Consider the following 20,068-nt stretch of genomic DNA (forward strand, 5'->3'; position numbering starts at 1 on the left):
AAAAAAAGAGTTTGTCCCTTAACTGACTGGGTCACCCAGGCGCCCCTCAAGGGAGGGGTTTTGATGTGTCATTTTGTCTTTTGTTTTGGATAGAGTGACACTACAGCATGATCACACAGTGAGAGAGTGAGCCAACAGGGAGGGGACCGTTGCCACAGGAGACAAAGGTGGGTGTTATGAGTGAGGCCTTTGTGAGAGAGACAAGGGCTGGGCCCAGGGCCCAGGGAGAGGGTGGCCTCAGGTAGGAGCATCCAGCGTGACAGGAAGGGAGGCCAAGGATGTGGGAGTAGATGCGGGTGGGAAGGTATGGTATCAGTGGGAACATTTGAGAATCTGTTTGCTGAGAGCCTCGTGCAGCTGGGAGGGGTCTGATGTTTACTAAGGGCCCTCCATGCCATCTGCTGGGCTGCTGTTTGACCAGAGTGACTCAGAGCACTGTCATTAGGTAAGTATTCAGCCATGGTTCACAGATAAGGAAACTGAGGCTGAGACTTGCTCAGTCAGGAAACCCTAGGGCAGGACTCTCAGCCAGGGTTGCCTTCCCTACTGCATCGCCCTGCACCTGCACCACCATCCCCAGCCCCAGGTGGCTCAGGGTGCTGCTAAACAGAGATCTAACTGCAGGGAAAGTTAAAAACAAACCAATGTAATACACAGGCTATGTTGGGGCAACTAGGTGTGGTATGGATACTGAGTCCTCAGGAAGGAGAGGGCAGCACGTGTTAGAGAGACCCTGACTGTGGGGACCCTGAGCACAGGACAACTGCCTCCCACTGCCATGGTTCTCCCTGATTTCAGGACCTCACCCCTTCCACTCACCACACCCTTCCTCCTCAGACCCTCCCGCTGCAGAATGAGTGCAGACCCCCCCCCCCCCCAGGGCAGCTGGAGGCTGACCCAAGACACCTCTACCCTAAATACTCTTACTACTTGTATCTTTTATCTTCAGCATCTCTGGCCAGTTTTGTATTCTGCTCTGTGATATGTCTGAGTAGTTGCCACAACATTAAAAATGGATGAACTTACTTACCAAGTAAAATGACCCCTCCAGAGTTGATCTACCCCCATGCACCCACCACCACCCAGCCAGCTGGAGTAGCACTGCAGGAAGTGGCAAACAAGTGTTTATCAGAAGCAAAATGGGAGGTCAGTGGCCCATGAAGGGCGAGTACGATCAGGTGGGCAGAGAAGAGTGTTCTAGATTGAGGGACTGGGCTGAGCAAAGATAATGAGGAGAGACAGATGTGTGCGCCCAGGGGAGAGGTGTGCAGCTGCAGCACTTGCTTTATGAAAATCAGGGCAATGAAAAGCTAGCGTTGCAGTGCTCACTACATATCCAGCAGTGTTCTAATTGCCTTCTCTCCTCACAGCAGTCCTAGAAATGATGATACACTTTGTATAAAGAGATTTTAAAGAGGAGATTCAGGCATAGCGAGGTTGAATACCTGCCCAGGGTCACACAGCACGTAAGTGCCAGAATAGAATCTGATGCCTGTGGGCATGTCATGTGAGATAAAGCCGGTAAGAGGGGCTGGGACTAAACATAGGGCCCAGAGTTTGAGGCCAAGGAGTCTGGACTCATCCATGGTGATGACAGTGCCAGAAGGCTGTTGAGCCGGAGGCAAATAGGATAAAAAGAATCATTCTCGAGAATCTGGCTGGCCAGATAGAAAGAAGGCTACACGAGAATGAACTGCAGGCAGGGAGACCACGGGGGAAGCTATTAAATATTCAGGACATGTGGCATCTGGATGGCTCAGTCAGTTAAGCATCTGACTTTGGCTCAGGTTGTGATCTCCAGCTCCTGGAATGGAGCCCCACATTGGTGGGAGTCTGCTTGTCCCTCTGCCCCTCCCTCCACTCCTACTTGCTCTCTCTCATAAATGAATAAATAAAATCTTAAAAAAAAAATATCCAGGACATGGGCACTGAGGCCTGGATTAGCAGACAGAATGCAAAGGATATTGAGCTACAAGAGATGTTGCAAAGACAAGTGGCAAGGCTTGCATTTGGGACGGGAGGACTGGGGAGGAGGTGTCAAAGATGACTCAAGATGTGAGCTTGGGTGGGTGAGAGAAGGCTGATGCCATGGGCAGAAAAATGGAAACTGGGAGGAAAGGCAAGCTCGATCTCACACGTGTGCAGTTTGAGATGATGACAGGACTCCCAATAGGAAACATCCAGGAAGCAGTGGCAGCCTAGAGGGCGAGACCAGCAGCGAGGTCAGGGAGAGGTGGCATCCAGGGCACAGGGGGATCACCTGCATAGAACCGACACTTGAGCCCATGAGCATGGATGAGTTCTCAGGGGGTGAAGAGAAACAGGGAAAGGGCGTGAAGACAGGACCAAAGATGGCACTCGTGAAATCCTCTCTAGAAGGTGGAAGACCAGCAAAGGAGAAGGGAGAGTGGCCGCATGGCAGGAGAGCCAAGGTAGCGCAGAGTCTAGGAGGTTCCTGGGAACTTGGAGAGTGGCTGGTGGCATGCGGCCAGGTATCAAGGGAGAGATCACAAGGAGATGGAAAGGAAGATGGCCTGCCCCAACTGTTCTCACATTTCCTGCGTCCCTCTGTCCCCATTCTGTAGTTCTCTCTGGTATCCCCAGCGGCCACAGTGACTACCAGTGCCACATCCACCAACAAAGGTCATACAATTCCTTCTCTATTTTTTTTTTTAAGATTTTATTTATTTGACAGAGAGAGAGAACATGAGCAGGCAGGAGAGGGAGAAGCAGTCTCTCTGTTGAGCAGGAAGCCCGACATGGGACTTGATCCCAGGACCCCAGGATCATGACCTGAGCCAAAGGTTGACACTTAACCAACTCAGCCACCCAGGGGCCCCCAATTCCTTCTCTACTGATTCAGGTGTGGCAGCATTTATCTGCCCTCAAACTCAGACAAATGCACTAGTAACGAGAAGGCTTCAGGAGCTAATTTGCCAAGAAACTCAAGTAAACAAGGGAAAGGAACATGTTTCTGAGCTGCTTTAGAAGTAGAGCGAAGCCACAGCAGTGGCAGCTTGAGGTGGATTTGGGTTAACACGACCTCTAGGACTTATGTGATCCTCAACATGACTGCTAGTTTTCTCCGTAGGTAGATCTCCAGTGCATTCACCCGAGTCCTAAACTAGAAAACAACTGTACCAGTTGTGGCATGTGTGATGGTCAGAACCCAGTGCCAAAGCTCTGAGAGCTTCCCAGGGATGGGGGTGGGGGTAGGGGGCGGGAAAGGACCTGCAAGCAAACTTTAAACATGGCCATGAGATAGGTGTGAACGTGACACTGTGGGGACTCAAGCTTCCCGAAGACAGCACTGTAGCTAAGGATTTTATACGAGTGGGGTGGGCACAAGGTGGGTGAGGGTACCCTTGACTACATGCTGTTTCTCTCTGTGCAGCCTCCCTAGGAAGAGTGAAGGATTTCTCCTCTGCTTTCTGCAGTAATGTTTCTATTTTTATGAGAGCACATTGCTTTGCTACATTTCATTGTCTCCTCTGCTAGACTGTTCCATCCTGGAGGTGTGTGCCTAGCACAGGGTTGGCTACATAGCAGGCACCCAAAGCTGTTAGAACCTTCCCACTTCACTCATACCTCCTGTTTGGTCCTGTCCAGCTTGTGAGAATCACTTATGCGTCAGCTGCGTGAAATCTCCTCCACTTCTGGGGGTTGAGTGGCCTTGATGGCAGGAGCCATCTGTTCCGAGAGCCTTCTCAGCAAGGGACGCATCAGAGCTGTCAACTTCACAAGTGGGCTCCTTTTCACTCCCTTGTTTGAAGCCTCTGGCTTCACTGGGCCAGGCCACAGAGAGCTCATCTAAGGTCCTCTCAGGCACAGAGTAGAGAAGATCATCACATCCAGAGTACACAGGGCCATCCAGCCCTACTCCTCTACACACTCTTGGGAGGATGGCTGCCCAGGACCCTCCCATACAGTCAGTCCCCACAGTGCAGGGGTGTGAACTGGTACAACTCTGAGGATGTCTATTTGGCATTATTTGTCAAAATTACAAACGCACATATCCTTTTCAGTCCATAGCTAGAAATTTATCTTACAGACACACTTGTATGTGTATTGTATGTTATTTTATAACAGATAGAAGGTTATTTATTATCTTACCATTTGTAATAGCAAAGACTACAAACAGCCTACATGTCTATCAGTAAGATACCGGTAAAGGAAGTCACAGCACGCAATGGATACAACACTGAAAAAGTTCAAGCAAGCTCTGCATGTACTGGTATGGAATAGAATGAACTCTAAAATATATGGGAAAAAGGTGAGGTGGGGGAAAAAGGATTTATAGAACAGTGTGTATAATATGCTACTATTTGGGTAAAAATGTGTGCATTTACTTATAGTGGGAATAAATATCTCTGAAAGGACACTCAAGAAATTGACACCATGGGATCCCTGGGTGGCGCAGCGGTTTGGCGCCTGCCTTTGGCCCAGGGCGCGATCCTGGAGACCCGGGATCAAATCCCATGTCGGGCTCCAGGTGCATGGAGCCTGCTTCTCCCTCTGCCTGTGTCTCTGCCTCTCTCTCTCTCTGTGTGTGACTATCATAAATAAATAAAAATTAAAAAAAAAAAGAAATTGACACCATTAGTTGCCTTTGGGAGGAAGTAACTTGGGTTGGAAACAGGGAATGAGGGCATATTTTCTAACAGGGCTTTTGAATTTCCAACTACATGACTATATTACCTATTTAATCAATCAAGAAAAACGGTCTGACCATGTTCATGTTGATGTATTTAACAAGTATTAACAGTACTAGGGACAATTCAAATAGGGTAAAACAGCACTCTGCTGTGTATTGCAATGGCTTTGTGGATGTCTCTGGACTCACAATGCTGCACTCTTTATACTACATTCCACTGGGAGAGACGGTCTTCTACCTGTCTTTGGGGGTGGGGGCGCCGGCAGGAGGAAGGCCCATCTCCTCTTGCCCTAGACCTGTGCTGGGCACTTGGCACTGCCCACACTGGGACAAGAGCCAGCTGTCTTGGCGATGGGTTTCACGATAGTCCAAACACGATGAGTCTAGCAGAAGTCCAACCAGTTTGTTTCTTTACTCATTCGACAAATACGAGGCACCTATTAGTATGAGCAGTATGTGGAATAGGCAGCTTGGGTCTCCAGCCTCAAAGAGTTTCCAGTTCACCCTTAAGCATAGGACAAGATGCCCACCTCTAAATAAGATTAGCAAAAGCTAAAAACCTTAGGCAGTATACTCTGTTGGCAAGGCTGGGGGGAAACATGTAGGAGCATAACATTGGCACAGCCTCCCAGGGAGAGGAATTTGGTAGTGCTAATAAGACGACATAACATTTACCCTCTGACGCAGCAATGCTATTTCTAGGAATTTATCCCGAAGATTCACTTCCACAGACATATAGCAACATATGCACAAGCTTACTCACTGTGGTATTTGTAATAGAACGTTGGAAACTACCTAAATTCCCGTCCATGGAAGCTAATTAAATAAACCCACCAGTGCAATACTGAGTAGCTATTAAAAAGAGAGAGAGATTTCCATTATCTGATACAAAGTGATTTCCAGGATAAATTGCTAAATATGTAGTGTGCTACCTTTGTAGAAGAAAAAAGGGAAAAGAAGATACAAATCTGAAAGAAACATAGAAAGAGTAAAAACTAGAATAAAATGGCTACTTTTGGGAATAGGTAAAAATGTGATGGAAGAGAAGATGGGAGTGAGATTTGTCTAAGTTTTTTTATTTATTTATTCATAAGAGACACAGAGAGAGAGATAGAGACATAGGCAGAGAGAGAAACAGGCTCCATGCAGGGAGCCCGACGTGGGACTCGATCCGGAACTCCAGGATCACGCCCTGAGCCAAAGGCAGATGCTCAACTGCTGAGCCACCCAGGTGTCCCTAAGTTTTTTTTATACAGTCTCAGCTCCTGAATCATCTGAATATTTTACAAATTAAAAAATACATCAGGAGGGTTTTTTTTGAATCCTAAAATTGAATACAAATAGTAACAACTGAACCTAACTGTATACCAAATTGATATAATCATACAGAAAAAAAAATACAAAAATACAAATAAATTTTCAATATGGTTCATGGACTTCCTAAGGACTACCAAAAAAAAAAAAAAAAAAGCTTGAATTTTACTTAAAAGGTTTGTTGTTGATAATGGTATTGGTGTAAGAATTCTGTTGCTGTTTTTGTATTAGGGGTAAAAAAATGAATAAATATATAGATGTTGGAAGTCAGAGATTACACTGTGGAAAAAGGAAGATAAAACATGGAAGAAAAGTGAGGAAAAATCCTCAAATGTCATATTTGAATTGGAGATAACAGTACAGAGATTTTTTTTTCTTTTTTTTTATAAGGAAGCTCTATGACCAACATGGGGCTTGAACTCATGACCAGAGGATCAAGAGTTGCATGCTCTACCAACTGAGCCAGTCAGGTGCCACTAGAATTTTTAAATTTTTTCATTTTATTGAAATATAATTTATTGGGATGCCTGGGTCGCTCAATGGTTAGTGTCTATATTTAACAAAAATAAAAATAAAAATGACAAAATAACAAAAGATACCACAGAAAAAGAAAACTACAGATCAATATCACTTAAAAAAAATTTTTTTAAAGAAATATAGGGACGCCTGGGTGGCTCAGTGGTTAAGTGTCTGCCTTCAGACCAAGTCATGATCCTGGAGTCCCAGGATCGAGTCCCACGTTGGGCTTCCGGCATGGAGCCTGCTTCTCCCTCTGCCTCTGTCTCTGCCCCTCTCTGTCTCTCATGAATAAGTGAAATCTTAAAAAAAAAAAAAAAAAAGAAGTATAATTTATCCATAACAAACTTACAGATTTTTAAAAAAGATTTATTTATTTATTCATGATAGAGAGAGAGAGGGGCAGAGAGGGGCAGAGACACAGGCAGAGGGAGAAGCAGGTTCCATGCCGGGAGCCCGATGTGGGACTCGATCCCGGGACTCGATCCCGGGACTCCATCCCGGGACTCGATCCCGGGACTCCAGGATCGCGCCCTGGGCCAAAGGCAGGCGTGAAACAGCTGCGCCACCCAGGGATCCCCCAAAATTACAGATTTTAAGCATATATAGTTTTGGTAAATATATACATTGGTGTAACCATCAACCCAATTAAGATCTAGAACATCCAATCAGTCCAAAAGTTTCCTTGCTCTCCTTTGCCCCTTTTCGCCTTTTTGTTCTCAATAATTGGTAATTTGCATTTTCCCTCCTTTTTTTTCTTAGTCTTGGTAGGGGTTTGTCAATTTTATTGATTTCTTTCCCAAAGAACCAACTTTTTGTTTTGCTTTCTCTGTCCTTTGTGTATTTCCATTTCACTAATTTCTCCTCTCATTATTTCACTTCTTGGGGTTTAACTTGTTCTTTTTTTTTTTTTTTTTAGCTTGTTTTATTTTAATCTTTGAGATATAGCATAATACATAAAATTCAGGGGATCTCTGGGTGGCTCAGCGGTTTAGCACCCGCCTTCGGCCCAGGATGTGATCCTGGAGTCCGGGGATCAAGTCCCACATCAGGCTCCCTGCATGGAGCCTGCTTCTCCCTCTGCCTGTGTCTCTGCCTCTCTCTCTCTCATGAATAAATAAAATCTTTAAAAAAAATACATAAAATTCATCATTTAAAAGTATACAAATCAGGGGATCAAGTTCCACATCAGGCTCCCTGCATGGAGCCTGCTTCTCCCTCTGCCTGTGTCTCTGCCTCTCTCTCTCTCTCTCTCATGAATAAATAAAATCTTTAAAAAAAATACATAAAATTCATCATTTAAAAGTATACAAATCAGGGGATCCCTGGGTGGCGCAGCGGTTTGGCGCCTGCCTTTGGCCCGGGGCGCGATCCTGGAGGCCTGGGATCGAATCCCACGTCGGGCTCCCTGCATGGAGCCTGCTTCTCCCTCTGCCTATGTCTCTGCCTCTCTGTCTCTCTCTGTGTAACTATCATGAATAAATAAATAAAATCTTAAAAAAAAAAAAAAGTATACAAATCAGGGTGGTGGGGCACCTGACTGGCTCAGCTGATAGAGCATGCAACTCTTGATCTCGGGCTCATGAGTTCAAGCCCTATGTTAGGTGTAGAGATTACTTAAAAAATAAAGTAAAAGGGTACAAATCAGTGGGTTTTGGTATATTCATTACATTGTACAACCATTGTCACTAATTCCAGAACATTTCCATCACTCTGGGAAGAAGCCTTTTTTACCAGTTGGCCCAATCCCCCCTGCCAATCACTATTCTACTTTCTATCTCTCTGGATCTGCCTATTCTGAACATTTCAAACAAGTGGAATCACATAACATGTGGTCTTTTGTATCCAGCTTCTTTCACTTAGCATAAGGTTTCAAGGTTCACCCATGTTGTTACATGTAACTACTTCATTCCACTTTGGGCTAAATAGTATCCCTTTGTGTGTATAGACTGTTTATCCATCAGCGGGTGGACATTCAGGTTGTTTCAACTTTTTGGCAATATGACTAATACTTTTACAAATATTTGTGTACCAGTTTTGTATGAATATATGTTTTCAGTTCTCTTGGGTATTATATGTTTAGGAGTAGAATTACTGGGTCATATGGTAAAAATGTTTAACTTTCTGAAAAACTGCCAACCTTTTTCTAATCTTTTAGGGCAGAATCATAGAATATTGATGTTAAATGTCTCTTTTTCTTGATATAGGCATTTAAAGTTATCAGTTTTCCTCTAAGCACATCTTCAGCTGTACTACACAAATTTTCTGTGCTTTCATTTTTGTTCAGTTTGAAGTATTTTTCCTTTTTTTGAAAGATTTATTTTTATTTTTTAAAAGATTTTATTTATTTATTCATGAGAAACAGAGAGAGAGAGAGAGAGAGAGGCAGAGACACAGGCAGAGACACAGGCAGAGGGAGAAGCAGGCTCCATGCAAGAAGCTCAATGCGGGACTCAATCCCAGATCCAGGGATCATGCTCTGAGCTGGAGGCAGATGCCCAACCGTTGAGTCCCATCTTTTTTTGAAAGATTTATTTATTTGAGAAAAAGAGAATGCAAGAGGGGAAAGGGAGAGAGGGGAGAGGAAGAACAGAAAATCGCAAGCAGACTCCCCGCTGAGTATAGAGCCTGACACGGGGCTGGATCTCACAACCCAGAGATCAGGACCCGAGCCAAAATCATGAGTTGGACACTTAACTGACTGAGCCACCCAAGCACCCCCAGTTTGAAGTATTTTCTAACTTCACTGTGTTTTCTTCCTTGACTCATTAACTATATAGAAATATATTCTTGGGGCACCTGAGTGGCTCAGTGGTTGAGTATCTACCTTTCATTCAGGTTGTGATCCAGGGGTCCTGGGATTGAATTCTGAAGGGAGCCTAATGCAGGACTTGATAGCAGGATGCTGAGATCACAGCTTGAGCCAAAGGCAGATGCTCAACCACTGGGCACCCAGGTGCCCTTATTTATTCATTTCTAATTTAATTCCATTGTGATCAGTAAACATGTTCTGTGAGACTTTAATCTTTTTTTAAAAAAGATTTTATTTATTTATTCATGAGAGACACACACAGAGAGAAGTGCAGAGACACAGGCAGAGGGAGAAGCAGGCTCCATGCAGGGAGCCTGACATGGAACTCGATCCTGGAACTCCAGGATCAGGCCCTGGGCTGAAGGCGGTGTTAAACCGCTGAGCCACCAAGGCTGCCCAGATTTTAATCTTTTGAAATTGATTGGAATTTACTTTTTGCCTAGGATATAATCTACCTTAGGGAATTTCCCGTGTGTGCTTGAAAACACTGTGCATTCTGCAATGATGGGATAGAGTTCCTTTAATGACAATTGTGTCTGGTTGGTTGGTTGTAGTGCTCAGATTTTCTATATCCTATTGCTTTTTTGTCTAGTTTTTCTATCAGTTATCGATGAGGAGTTTGCCAAGTTCTGATTATGCATTCGTCTGTTTCTCCCTTTAGTTCTGGCAGTTTTTACTTCATTACTTTGTAGCTCTGTTATTAGGTGCATATACATTGAGGGTTATAGTTTCCTGTTCAGTTGGTCCTTTTCTGATTATGAAACGTATCTCTTTATCTCTGCTAATTCTCCTTGTCTGGACATTTACTTGGTCTGATATTAATGTAGTTGTACCAGCTTTCTTGTGCTTTCTATGTGCCTAGTATACCTTTTCTCATCCTTTCAATTTTCTGTGTCTGTAGAAAAATTATATTTCTGTTCCATCTTATGTCGTGGAGTCTTGATAAGCTCTGTGTTTTAATTGGGATGTTTACATTTTAATGGAATTATTCACATGGTTAGGTTTAAGTCTGTGTTAGTTTGCTAAGGTCGCCATAACAAAATATCACAGACTGGGTGGCTTAAACAGCAGAAATTTATTTTCTCACAGTTTTGGAAGCTAGAAGTTTGAGATCAAGGTGTTGACAGAATTGCTTCTTTCTGATGGCTGGGAGAGGATCTATTCCAGGCTTCTCTCCTTGGCTTGTAGATGGCCAACTTCTCCTGGTGTCTTCATGTTGTTTTCCTTCCATACATGTCTGTATCCATATCTCTTCTTTTTTTCTTTTTTTTAAGATTTTATTCATCTATTCATGAACACACACAGAGAGAGAGAGAGAGAGAGAGAGGCAGAGACATAGGCCGAAGGAGAAACAGGTTTCATGCAGGAAGCCCAATGTGGGACTTGATCCTGGGACTCCAGGATCACACCCTGAGCTGAAGGCAGACACTTAACCACTGAGCCACTCAGGAGTCCCATATCTCTTCTTCTTTTTTTGTTTTAATTTTATTTATTTATTCATGAGAGATACAGAGAGAGGAGAGGCAGAGACATAGGCAGAGGGAGAAGTAGGCTCCCCACAGGGAGCCCAATGTGGGACTCCATCCCTGAACGGGGATCATACCCTGAGCCAAAGGCAGACGCTCAACCACTGAGCCACCCAGCATCTCTCCCTTTCTTTCTTTCTTTCTTTCTTTCTTTCTTTCTTTCTTTCTTTCTTTCTTTCTTTCTTTCTTTCTTTCTCTTCTTTCTTTCTTTCTTTCTTTCTTTCTTGGGAGGGAGGGAGTGAGGGAGGAAGAATACTCCTCCTCCTCCTCCTCCTCCTCCTCCTCCTCCTCCTCCTCCTTCTTCTTCTTCTTCTTCTTTTCTTCTAGATTTAGCGTGAGGAGGGGAGAGGGAGAAGCAGACTCCCTGCTGAGCAGGGAGCTTGACTTGGGGCTCAATCCCAGGAACCTGGGATCATGACCTGAGCCAAAGACAGATGCCTAACCAACTGAGTCACCTAGGTGCCCCCAAATCTCTTCTTGTAAGGACACCAGTCATACTGGATTAGGATCCAACCTAATGACCTCCTTTTAACTTAGTACCTCCATAAGCGCTCTAGCTGTAAGAACAATCATCACATTCTGAGGTGCTAGGGGGTGAGGATTTCATTTTTTAAAAATATTTTTTTATTTATTCATGAGAGACACAGAGAGAGAGAGAGGCAGAGACACAGGCAGAGGGAGAAGCAGGCCCCATGCAGGGAGCCTGACGTGGCACTGGATCCTAGGTCTCCAGGATCGTACCCTGGGCTGAAGGTGGAGCTAAAGTGGCGCATAGCCACCTAGGCTGCCCTCCAGGGGCTCCAAGGTGGCCTATTCAGTTAAGTGTCTGCCTTCAGCTCAGGCCATGATCTTGGGGTCCTGAGATTAAGCCCCATATTGGGCTCTTTGTTCAGCCAGGGAGTCTGCTTCTCCTCCTTCCCCTGGAGGTGCCTTCCCTTCCTCTCCTGCTCATGTGCTCTCTCTCTCTCTCTCCCTCAAATAAATAAATAAAATGTTTTAAAAAAAAGAAGGAAAGAAAGAAAAGAAAGAAAGAAAAAAAGAAAGAAAGAAAGAAAGAAGAAAGAAAGAAAAGAAAGAAAGAAGAATGAAGAGACATGAAAATAAAAGCAGTCTGTGATCCCTGACTGGGCCTTGAATCTTTTTTTTTTTTTCAAGATTTTATTCATTTATTCATGAGAGAAATAGAGAGAGAGGCAGAGACACAAACAGAGGGAGAAGCAGGCTCCTCACAGGGAGCCTGATGCGGGACCCAATCCCTGAACCAGGATCACACTCTGAGCTGAAGGCAGACTCGCTCAACCGCTGAGCCACCCAGGCATTCCTTGAATCTTTTTTTTTTTTTTAAAGTTGTAATGGAAAATGTGGGGATATTTGGAGAAATGTAATTATGGTAGGCAATCTAGATAATGATATTGCATCACTATGAAGTCTCTCGGTCACTATGAAAACAGTTTGGCAAATGCTCAGAAAGTTAAATATAGACTTGCCATATGTTCCAGCAGTTCTGCGTTTAGGTATATGCCCTAGAGAACGGAAGCAGGGACCCAAACAGACACTTGTACACCCATATTCACAGCAGCATCCACAGTCACCAAAAGATGTAAACAATACATGTGTCCCTCAGTAAATGAACAGCTAAACAAAATGTGGTCTATCCATGTGGTAGAATGTTATTCTGCCTTCAATTCTGGCACACGCTAGAAGCATAGGTGAACCTTGAAGATATTATGCTAAGTGGTGTGAGCCAGATACAAAATGACAAATATTGAATGATTCCACTGACGTGAGGTATGTAGGATAAGCAAATTTATGAAGATAGAAAGTAGAATGGAGGGGTGCCTGGGTGGCTTAGTTGGTTGAGCATCCAACTTTTGACTTTGGTTCCGAGCCCCATGTTGGCTCTGCACTCAGTGGGGAGTCTGCTTCTCTCTCTCTCTCTCTCTCTCTCTCTCCTCTCCTCTTCCCCTCTCCCCACTCTCATTCTCTATCCATTCTAAAAATGGACAGTGGTTATAGTGCACAACATTATGAATATAGTTCATGCCACAAGCTATAGAGAAGGTCTCCTAGGCCTTTGGTAGATGGGAGTCAATCCACCAAACCAAGAAATGAACTGCACAGCTGTATGTGCTTCCGGGGTAGACAGGCAGCTACTGCCCTGAGCATGCCCACTCAGTTCCAAGCCTTCTCAGGCCACATAAATTTTGTGGGATACATATAATCAGCTCTGTCTCCCTGGCCTTTTGGGACATCTTCCTTCACCCAACCTGTCCCCCACCCCCACAAGTAAGTCTGACTTGAGTTAGGCCAGCAAATGGTGCCTTGCTTGCATCCAGGTTTGTTCCATGTGCCCCTTCCTGCCACACCTACCTACCCATCTTTACCTCTGAGGCTCACTGAGCTGCTGCCAGGTGTGCCAATGGAGTGGAGTGTGGCATTTTTACTGAGGCCAGGGAATCTCACTGGACAAACTTTGCTGACTTGCCTCCCCACCCAATGGGAGAATATCTTTGTATTCTTAGTCCTCCAACCAGATACAGAATCCCCTATGGTGTCCCAGTGATCCAAGGTGGCTACCTAGGAGCAGGCCAATCTGGCAGAGTAGGGGGAGGAGCACTAGCCTGGTGTGACATGCTGCCATGGGAGCAAGTCAGTGTCTAGTGAGGGCATGAGAGTGAGAGACTCTGGCCAAATACATCTAATAACAGAGAGCAGCTGGGCCAGGCTGGAAAACTCAGGAAAATGGGTAGGGAACTCTGGTTGAAATGGGAAGAAAGGGGAGTACAGGTCTACTTTCAGGTTAGTTTAGGACCATGGCCTTACCAGGAGGCAGATGGCACCCCCTTTAGTTATAGCCAAGACAGTGGGAAGATCACTGCTCTCAATGCCACCATTTGGCTCTTTGGTCTATAACCTAAAAAACTCAGATCCCTCAGATGGGAAAGGGAAAGTCATAAAATAAGACTTTCTGGCTGCTGTAAACTGTAAAGGACCAGCATGTCCCTGAAGCAGGCTGATGTAGGCCCCCAAGGCAGGCACTGAACTGTGGTAACCTCCTCTCAAGGGCCAGGTCTGGAGTGAGTAAAGCTTCACGTGGCCCTTAGTTACACAGGAATCCTGACACACCCAGCAGACACTTACCTGCATCCAGTGGGGTGGCAAACTGGAGGGACAGGACAGAGGGGAAGAACGGGACTCTAGGATGGGAGCACAGGCTGCCAGGAAGATGATGTAACTGCTCACTATGGGTCTCCTGTTTGAGAAGAGGAGCATCTGTAGCCTCCAGAATTCCTGCACCATCCCACATCTAGGGACAAATAGGCAGTCAGTTGTGCTCCATCCCTTCTTTAGTTGAACCCACTTAAACTTTCCCCAGCTTTCTCATTCTGAGGATGACTTCACCCTTTGTGAGCAACAGAGGATCTCAGAGGGGAGTCTATTTTTTTTAAAGATTTTTTTTAAAGATGTATTTATTTATTCATGAGAGACAGAGAGAGAGAGAGAGAGAGAGAGGGAGAGACTGAGAGAGAGAAGCAGTCTCCATGCAAGGAGGCTAATGTGGGACTCAATCCCAGGACTCCAGGATCACGCTCTGGGCATGAAGGCAGACGCTCAACCGTTGAGTCACCCGGGCTGCCCTCAGAGGGGACTCTAAACAGGACTTGGGAAGGTTTGCCCTGTCCTCAAGCCATTCTCCTCTAGATATTCTCTGCTTTGCCCTCCTCAAGTGATTCCTCTATCCTGGGTCCTAAGGTTGTTCTCAGCTCCCAGGGTCACTGGACAGCTGTTCTGAGTGGTCCGTTTCAGTGCCAGCTCCTGGCACAGGGTCAGCCCTGGGCAGGACTAGAAGGATGGGGCCCAGAAGTCAGCCTCAAGATAGCACTGCTGAAACCAACTTCATTCCTTTGCAGCTGCTATAGGCCTTGGCGTGGTGGACACGGTTTCCATTCCCAGGTGGGTCATAGATGGGAGAGAAATTTGTTTGCAGGGGGAGTGGGCCACAGACAAAGAAGAGCCAAGAACATATAGCACTAGACAGACCCAAAGGGTATCCATCACTGGACCTCAAGACCTCTTCATAATCCTGTGCTGAGGATTCTTCCCCTTGTGGTTGTTCAGCTCAAGTCCAGGGAAGGAGACTCACAAACCTTCCTACCCATTCATGAGACCCTATTCACTTGGCTCCCAGTTACCGTACTAAATTTGCCAACAATATGGTCCTTGCCCCATAATCACCTGCCTATTCACATCGCCCTGCAACCCTCGTCACCAGAATGGTGTCTGTAAGACAGCATGTAAACTTAATAAAAGGGTCTCAGGATAATGCAAAGACCATATCTTGGCTCATCCCTGCAGGAAACTCATAGCTCTTGCTCCTTCACTAATATCTCCCACAAGCTACCCACATGCCATGTTAGGAGTAAAACTGACCAAACCACAGTTGCTGCCTTCTCAGAGCTCACATCTAGTTAGGGCCATTGACATTTCTCTGCTGGGTCTCAGGGCTGCCAGGAGGGGGCCCACGATAACTTTGCCCTGTTTATTGGCATATCCACATTGTCCACATCCCAGGCCTGCCTGAAATGCTGTCTGTTCCTTGCTGCTCTCATGACAGCCACTTGGCAATGGTTTCTCCTGCCTCTTAAATGTGCACAGCAGATACCTGTACCTCTCTCACGACACATCACTTTCCTCTTGCATTATGTGTTTTGTATGCATAACTGATCTTCTCTATTCACTGTTTGTTTTTTTTCCTAAGTAGGCTCCATGCCCAGTGTGGAGCTTAATGAGGGACTTGAACTCACCACTCTGAAATTCAGACTCAGACACCTAATCACTGAGCCATCCAGGTACTCCTACAGACTGTTTTCTTGAGGGCACAGATCATTTCATACATCTTTCTATCCCCCAGACTACCCTACACAGTACCACGTATATAATAGGTAGTCATGAACTACTCATAGCACATGGCTTCCACATAAAGATGCCTGTTGGATGGGTGAAGACTTGTTTGTGAAGGCACTGGGAGTTCCCAGACTTAACAAATAAAACATTTTATCATTAATTAAAAATTATAAGGGTTTTCCCAATACAAAGTTTGAACTCAATGCAAGTAGCACAGGATTCTCATGTATTCCTTATAACTGTGTGTGTATCCAGTTCTATGTAAATGTTACATAAATATAATTCAATATTCAGCTGTTTCTGTATCATAGCATGTAAGTGCTCACATCCTCTGTGAATCTTAAGGAAGGAAAAGTATCTTCTGCACTGCCTGGTGTTGGGCTTTGGACCCTCCTAGATGCTGTGTGGTACTGATATAACCCAGACTACAGCTGAAAGGAGGAGATATGCAGCTTACGCATCCAGTTGTGGATAAGACTTCAGGCTTCCCTATTGGAATCAGCCTATAAAACCCTCCTGTCTAGGAAAATGGATTTGCCCAACAATAGGTCTCACAGTAGCTAAGGAAGGTTTCTTCAAGTATCAGAAATGGAGGCATCTGGGTGGCTCAGTGGGTTAAGCATCTGCCTTCAGCTCAGGTCATGATCCCAGGGTCCTCTGATCAAGCCCTGCCTCCATCTCTTTGCTCAGTGGGGAGCCAGCTTCTCCCTCTGCCTGCAGCTCCCCCTGCTTGTGCTGTCAAATAAATAAATAAAATCTTAAAAAAAGAAAAAAAAAAAAAAAGGCATCCGAAATGATGGCTGGGACTTGGGAGAACACTCACTAGGTGCAGGCCTGGGCTTAAAAACTTCCATGCATTGGGCAGCCTGGGAGGCTCAGTGGTTTAGTGCCTGCTTTCAGCTCAGGGTGGGATCCTGGATCCTGGATCCAGATGGAGTCCCATGACGGGCTCCCTGCATGGAGCCTGCTTCTCCCTCTGCCTGTGTCTCTGCCTCTCTCTCTCTCTCTCTCTCTCTCTGTGTGTGTGTGTGTATCTCATGAATAGATGAAGTATTAAAAAAAAAAAAAAAAACAACTTCCATGCATTATCTCACTTAATCTTCAAACACCTGAGCTGGCACTATCATTAACCCTTAAGAGATGTGATAACTTTGCCCAAAGTCACAAACCCAAGTTGCTCTGACTCCAGATCCTGAGCTGAGATTGTCGTTCAGACCATGCAGTTCCCTTTCTTTCTTCTTGCACATGGTGTGCAATGAGGGGGTAATGACCCCATATCCTCTAGAAGAGACCATAAAGATCATCTGTTGCAAACTCTCTACAGAGGAGGAAACGGGCTCAGAGAGATAAAGGGACTTGTTCCCGGGGTCGCAGAGAGCCAGAGGCTGCCCCTGCAACGGGATCGTAAGGTGCCCTAGAATTCCGGCCCAAGCCGCACAGACAGCGGGGGACTGAAGCCCGGAGCGGTGAGCCCCGGTCCCACCCCGGGCGCGCTCCCTGCCCTGCCCGGCGAGCCCTTGTCCACGTGCATCGGTGACGCCGACCATCCCCAGAAGTACCTGTCGGCGGCGCGCAGGCTCGGCCGGACACTGGCCCCGCCAACCCCGGCCTCCCGGGGCCACCTCGCCTCGGAACGCCGAGGCCCCGGGAGCGCGCGGACGGCTGGACGCCAGGGATTTGGGAGTGCTGGTCCCGGGTGCCCCCTCTCCTCCAGCCCCCTACTCTGCCCCTCAACTCTCTGCAGACTCCGTCCCAGCTGGAGGGCACCGGACGGGGAGCGCGGCCACGCGGTCCTCCAAGTTAAGGAGCTAGTGCCCTGGGACAGCTGCGTGGCTCCGCGGTAGAGCGCCTGCCTTCAACTCAAGGCGCGATCCTGGAGTCCCGGGATCGAGTCCCGCGTCGGGCTCCCTGCATGGAGCCTGCTTCTCCCTCTGCCTGTGTCTCTGCCTCTCTCTCTCTCTCTCTCTCTCTGTGTGTGTCTCTCATGAATAAATAAATAAAATCTTAAAAAAAAAAAAAGCTAGGTTCCCATGGAAACGAGGGGCCTCCTCGCGCCTGCGAGGCATTGTGGGAAACGTAGTTCCCGGTCCGCCACCCGGCGGCCAAGAGAACGGACACAAGGTGGCGCCCGAGCGTCGTGGTGTGTCCCGCACCGCATCCCCGCCCCCCGCCCCCCGCCCCCCGCCCCCGCCTGGGCGCTCGCGGTGTCGTGGCTTCCCGTTCCAGCCGCGGCCCGAGGCGTCCGGGGTGCGGGCTGAAGCGGCGGGAGCACGCTCTCTTCGGCGTGAAACCTAGTCGTGACCAGGGGCCGCCCGCGACGGTGGGAGCTGGCCTGGAGGCACCTGCGTCCGAGGGCCGCACGCGGGTTCACGTCTGGGCTGGGCGACTGCCCCGCGCCGAGAGGCTGCGGACCTGGGATCGCGCCCGTCTTAGGTCTTCGGCAGCGCGGGTGACCCGGGGCGAGGCTGCCTGGAGCTGCCCGGCCCGGCCGTCCGAGTTAAGGCTCCGACCTGAGAGCCAGAAAAACGTAGCCTCTGTGTCAGGGCCTGTCAGACATTCAGTGACTTCTCGGGCCCAAAACGGTGGTAGCTGTGATGCCTTGGACTTGATGCTCTTGGACTCCAGGAGTGTTGCAGGGTTCGCTGGAAGGGACATCGCCGTGTTGTCGGCCCGACAGTCCGCTAAGGACATACGCAGGCATTCCCATTTGCTGTGCATTGGTACAACTTCTTGGAAGGAAATTAGGCAGAGCTTTTCAAAATTAAATGCATATGGGCTGTGCTTCGGCAGTTCTAGAAATACGTCCTCCAGGTTTCACGGTCTGTGTGCCCAAGGAAGTATATCGAGAGGACTCTTTTTTTTTTTTTTTTTTTTTTTTTTTTTTTTATGATAGTCACAGAGAGAGAGAGAGAGAGGCAGAGGGAGAAGCAGGCTCCATGCACCGGGAGCCCGACGTGGGATTCGATCTTGGGTCTCCAGGATCGCGCCCTGGGCCAAAGGCAGGCGCCAAACCGCTGCGCCACCCAGGGATCCCAATATATCGAGAGGACTTAAACATTATTTGGAATGAAAAAAATTTCATGAACAACCTAAATGTTCACCGGTAGATGACCACTTAAATAAATAGTGGAATCCATAGAACAGAATATGTATTGGGGCATCTGGGTGGCTCAGTGGGTTAAGCATCTGACTTAAGATCAGGTCACGATCTCAGGGTCCTGGGTTCTAACCCCGCATCAGGCTCTCTCTGCTTCTCCCTTTCACTCTCTTTGTGCTCCTCCCCCCTCTCAAAGAAATAAATAAAAGTAATTTTAAAAAAAGAACATATATGATTATTTTAGAAACTAGGTGGTCCTGAACTGATATCCAACTCTCTCTGCTATGAAAAAGGTTTTCAAAGTGCAGAATGTTAATAGGCTGTAATTTATGTTTTTAAAAGAATAGATAAATATATTTTATGACATAAGCATTGGAGTGTCTTTGGAGGGACTGCCTCAGCAAGAAGCTTTAACAGTGGTTGCCTGTGAAGGATTGGAAAATAAAATCAAAGGGATACATACTTTTTTTTTTTTTTTTTTTTTGCCTCTTTAGCAATTTGTGTGAGATCTCTGTGTGTTTCTAAGTCATTTGCATTCTTCCAAAGTAATCTCTACACCTGGGATCCCTGGGTGGCGCAGCGGTTTGGCGCCTGCCTTTGGCCCAGGGCGCGATCCTGGAGACCCGGGATCGGATCCCACATCAGGCTCCCGGTGCATGGAGCCTGCTTCTCCCTCTGCCTGTGTCTCTGCCTCTCTCTCTCTCTCTCTGTGACTATCATAAATAAATAAAAATTTATAAAAAAAAAAAATCTCTACACCTAATGTAGGGCTTGAACTCACCACCCTGAGATCAAGAGTCAGATACTCTCCAGACTGAGCTAGCCAGATGCCCCTGTCTGCATTTTTTTTTAAAGGTTTTATTTATTTATTCATGTGAGATGCAGACAGAGAGAGGCAGAAGCCAGCTCCTCACAGGGAGCCTGATACAGGACTCAATCCCTGGACCCAGATCATGCCCTGAGCCAAAGGCAGATGCTCAACCACTGAGCCACCCTAGTATCCCCATCTGCATTTTTGATGCAAAGTTTCCCCTTCAGTTTTTGTTTCCCTCTGTGCTGAATTCTTATTTCTCAGAGTTCTCCACAGATTCTGGTCAGCCCAGGAGCTCTGGGTTCATGAGAGGACCCTCCCTCTCAGTGGCAGAGGCTGCAGGAGGGCAGGGCCCTGCCTCGGCTTCCTCCTGACACTGTTGCCCTACCTGCCCCTAACCCCAGCTTAGGACTACTGAAAAGGCAGTCTGGAT

At 46.7% G+C, this 20,068-nt stretch overlaps 2 long non-coding RNA genes across 8 annotated transcripts; one reads left to right on the plus strand and one right to left on the minus strand.

Annotated features, from left to right (window-relative positions):
• Window positions 1-198: 198 nt before the first annotated feature.
• Window positions 199-17,676, plus strand: LOC102155380. 7 transcript variants are annotated; one of them, XR_005373595.1, is made up of 4 exons: window positions 199-445; window positions 4,126-4,234; window positions 14,734-14,776; window positions 17,472-17,676. It is a non-coding gene; the product is annotated as an uncharacterized LOC102155380 (long non-coding RNA). The 7 variants fall into 7 exon arrangements; XR_005373598.1 differs by lacking the exons at window positions 14,734-14,776; window positions 17,472-17,676 and adding an exon at window positions 4,356-4,520 and having other exon boundaries at window positions 4,126-4,273; XR_005373599.1 differs by lacking the exon at window positions 14,734-14,776 and having other exon boundaries at window positions 201-445; window positions 17,472-17,490.
• On the minus strand, window positions 9,676-17,683 carry LOC102155342. The gene is made up of 3 exons (XR_005373600.1): window positions 17,287-17,683; window positions 13,964-14,129; window positions 9,676-10,581 (listed from the first exon to the last, which is right to left on the minus strand). It is a non-coding gene; the product is annotated as an uncharacterized LOC102155342 (long non-coding RNA).
• Between the last annotated feature and the right edge of the window lie 2,385 nt (window positions 17,684-20,068).

Source organism: Canis lupus, chromosome 18, assembly GCF_011100685.1.
Source record: "Canis lupus familiaris isolate Mischka breed German Shepherd chromosome 18, alternate assembly UU_Cfam_GSD_1.0, whole genome shotgun sequence".
NCBI lineage: Eukaryota > Metazoa > Chordata > Mammalia > Carnivora > Canidae > Canis > Canis lupus.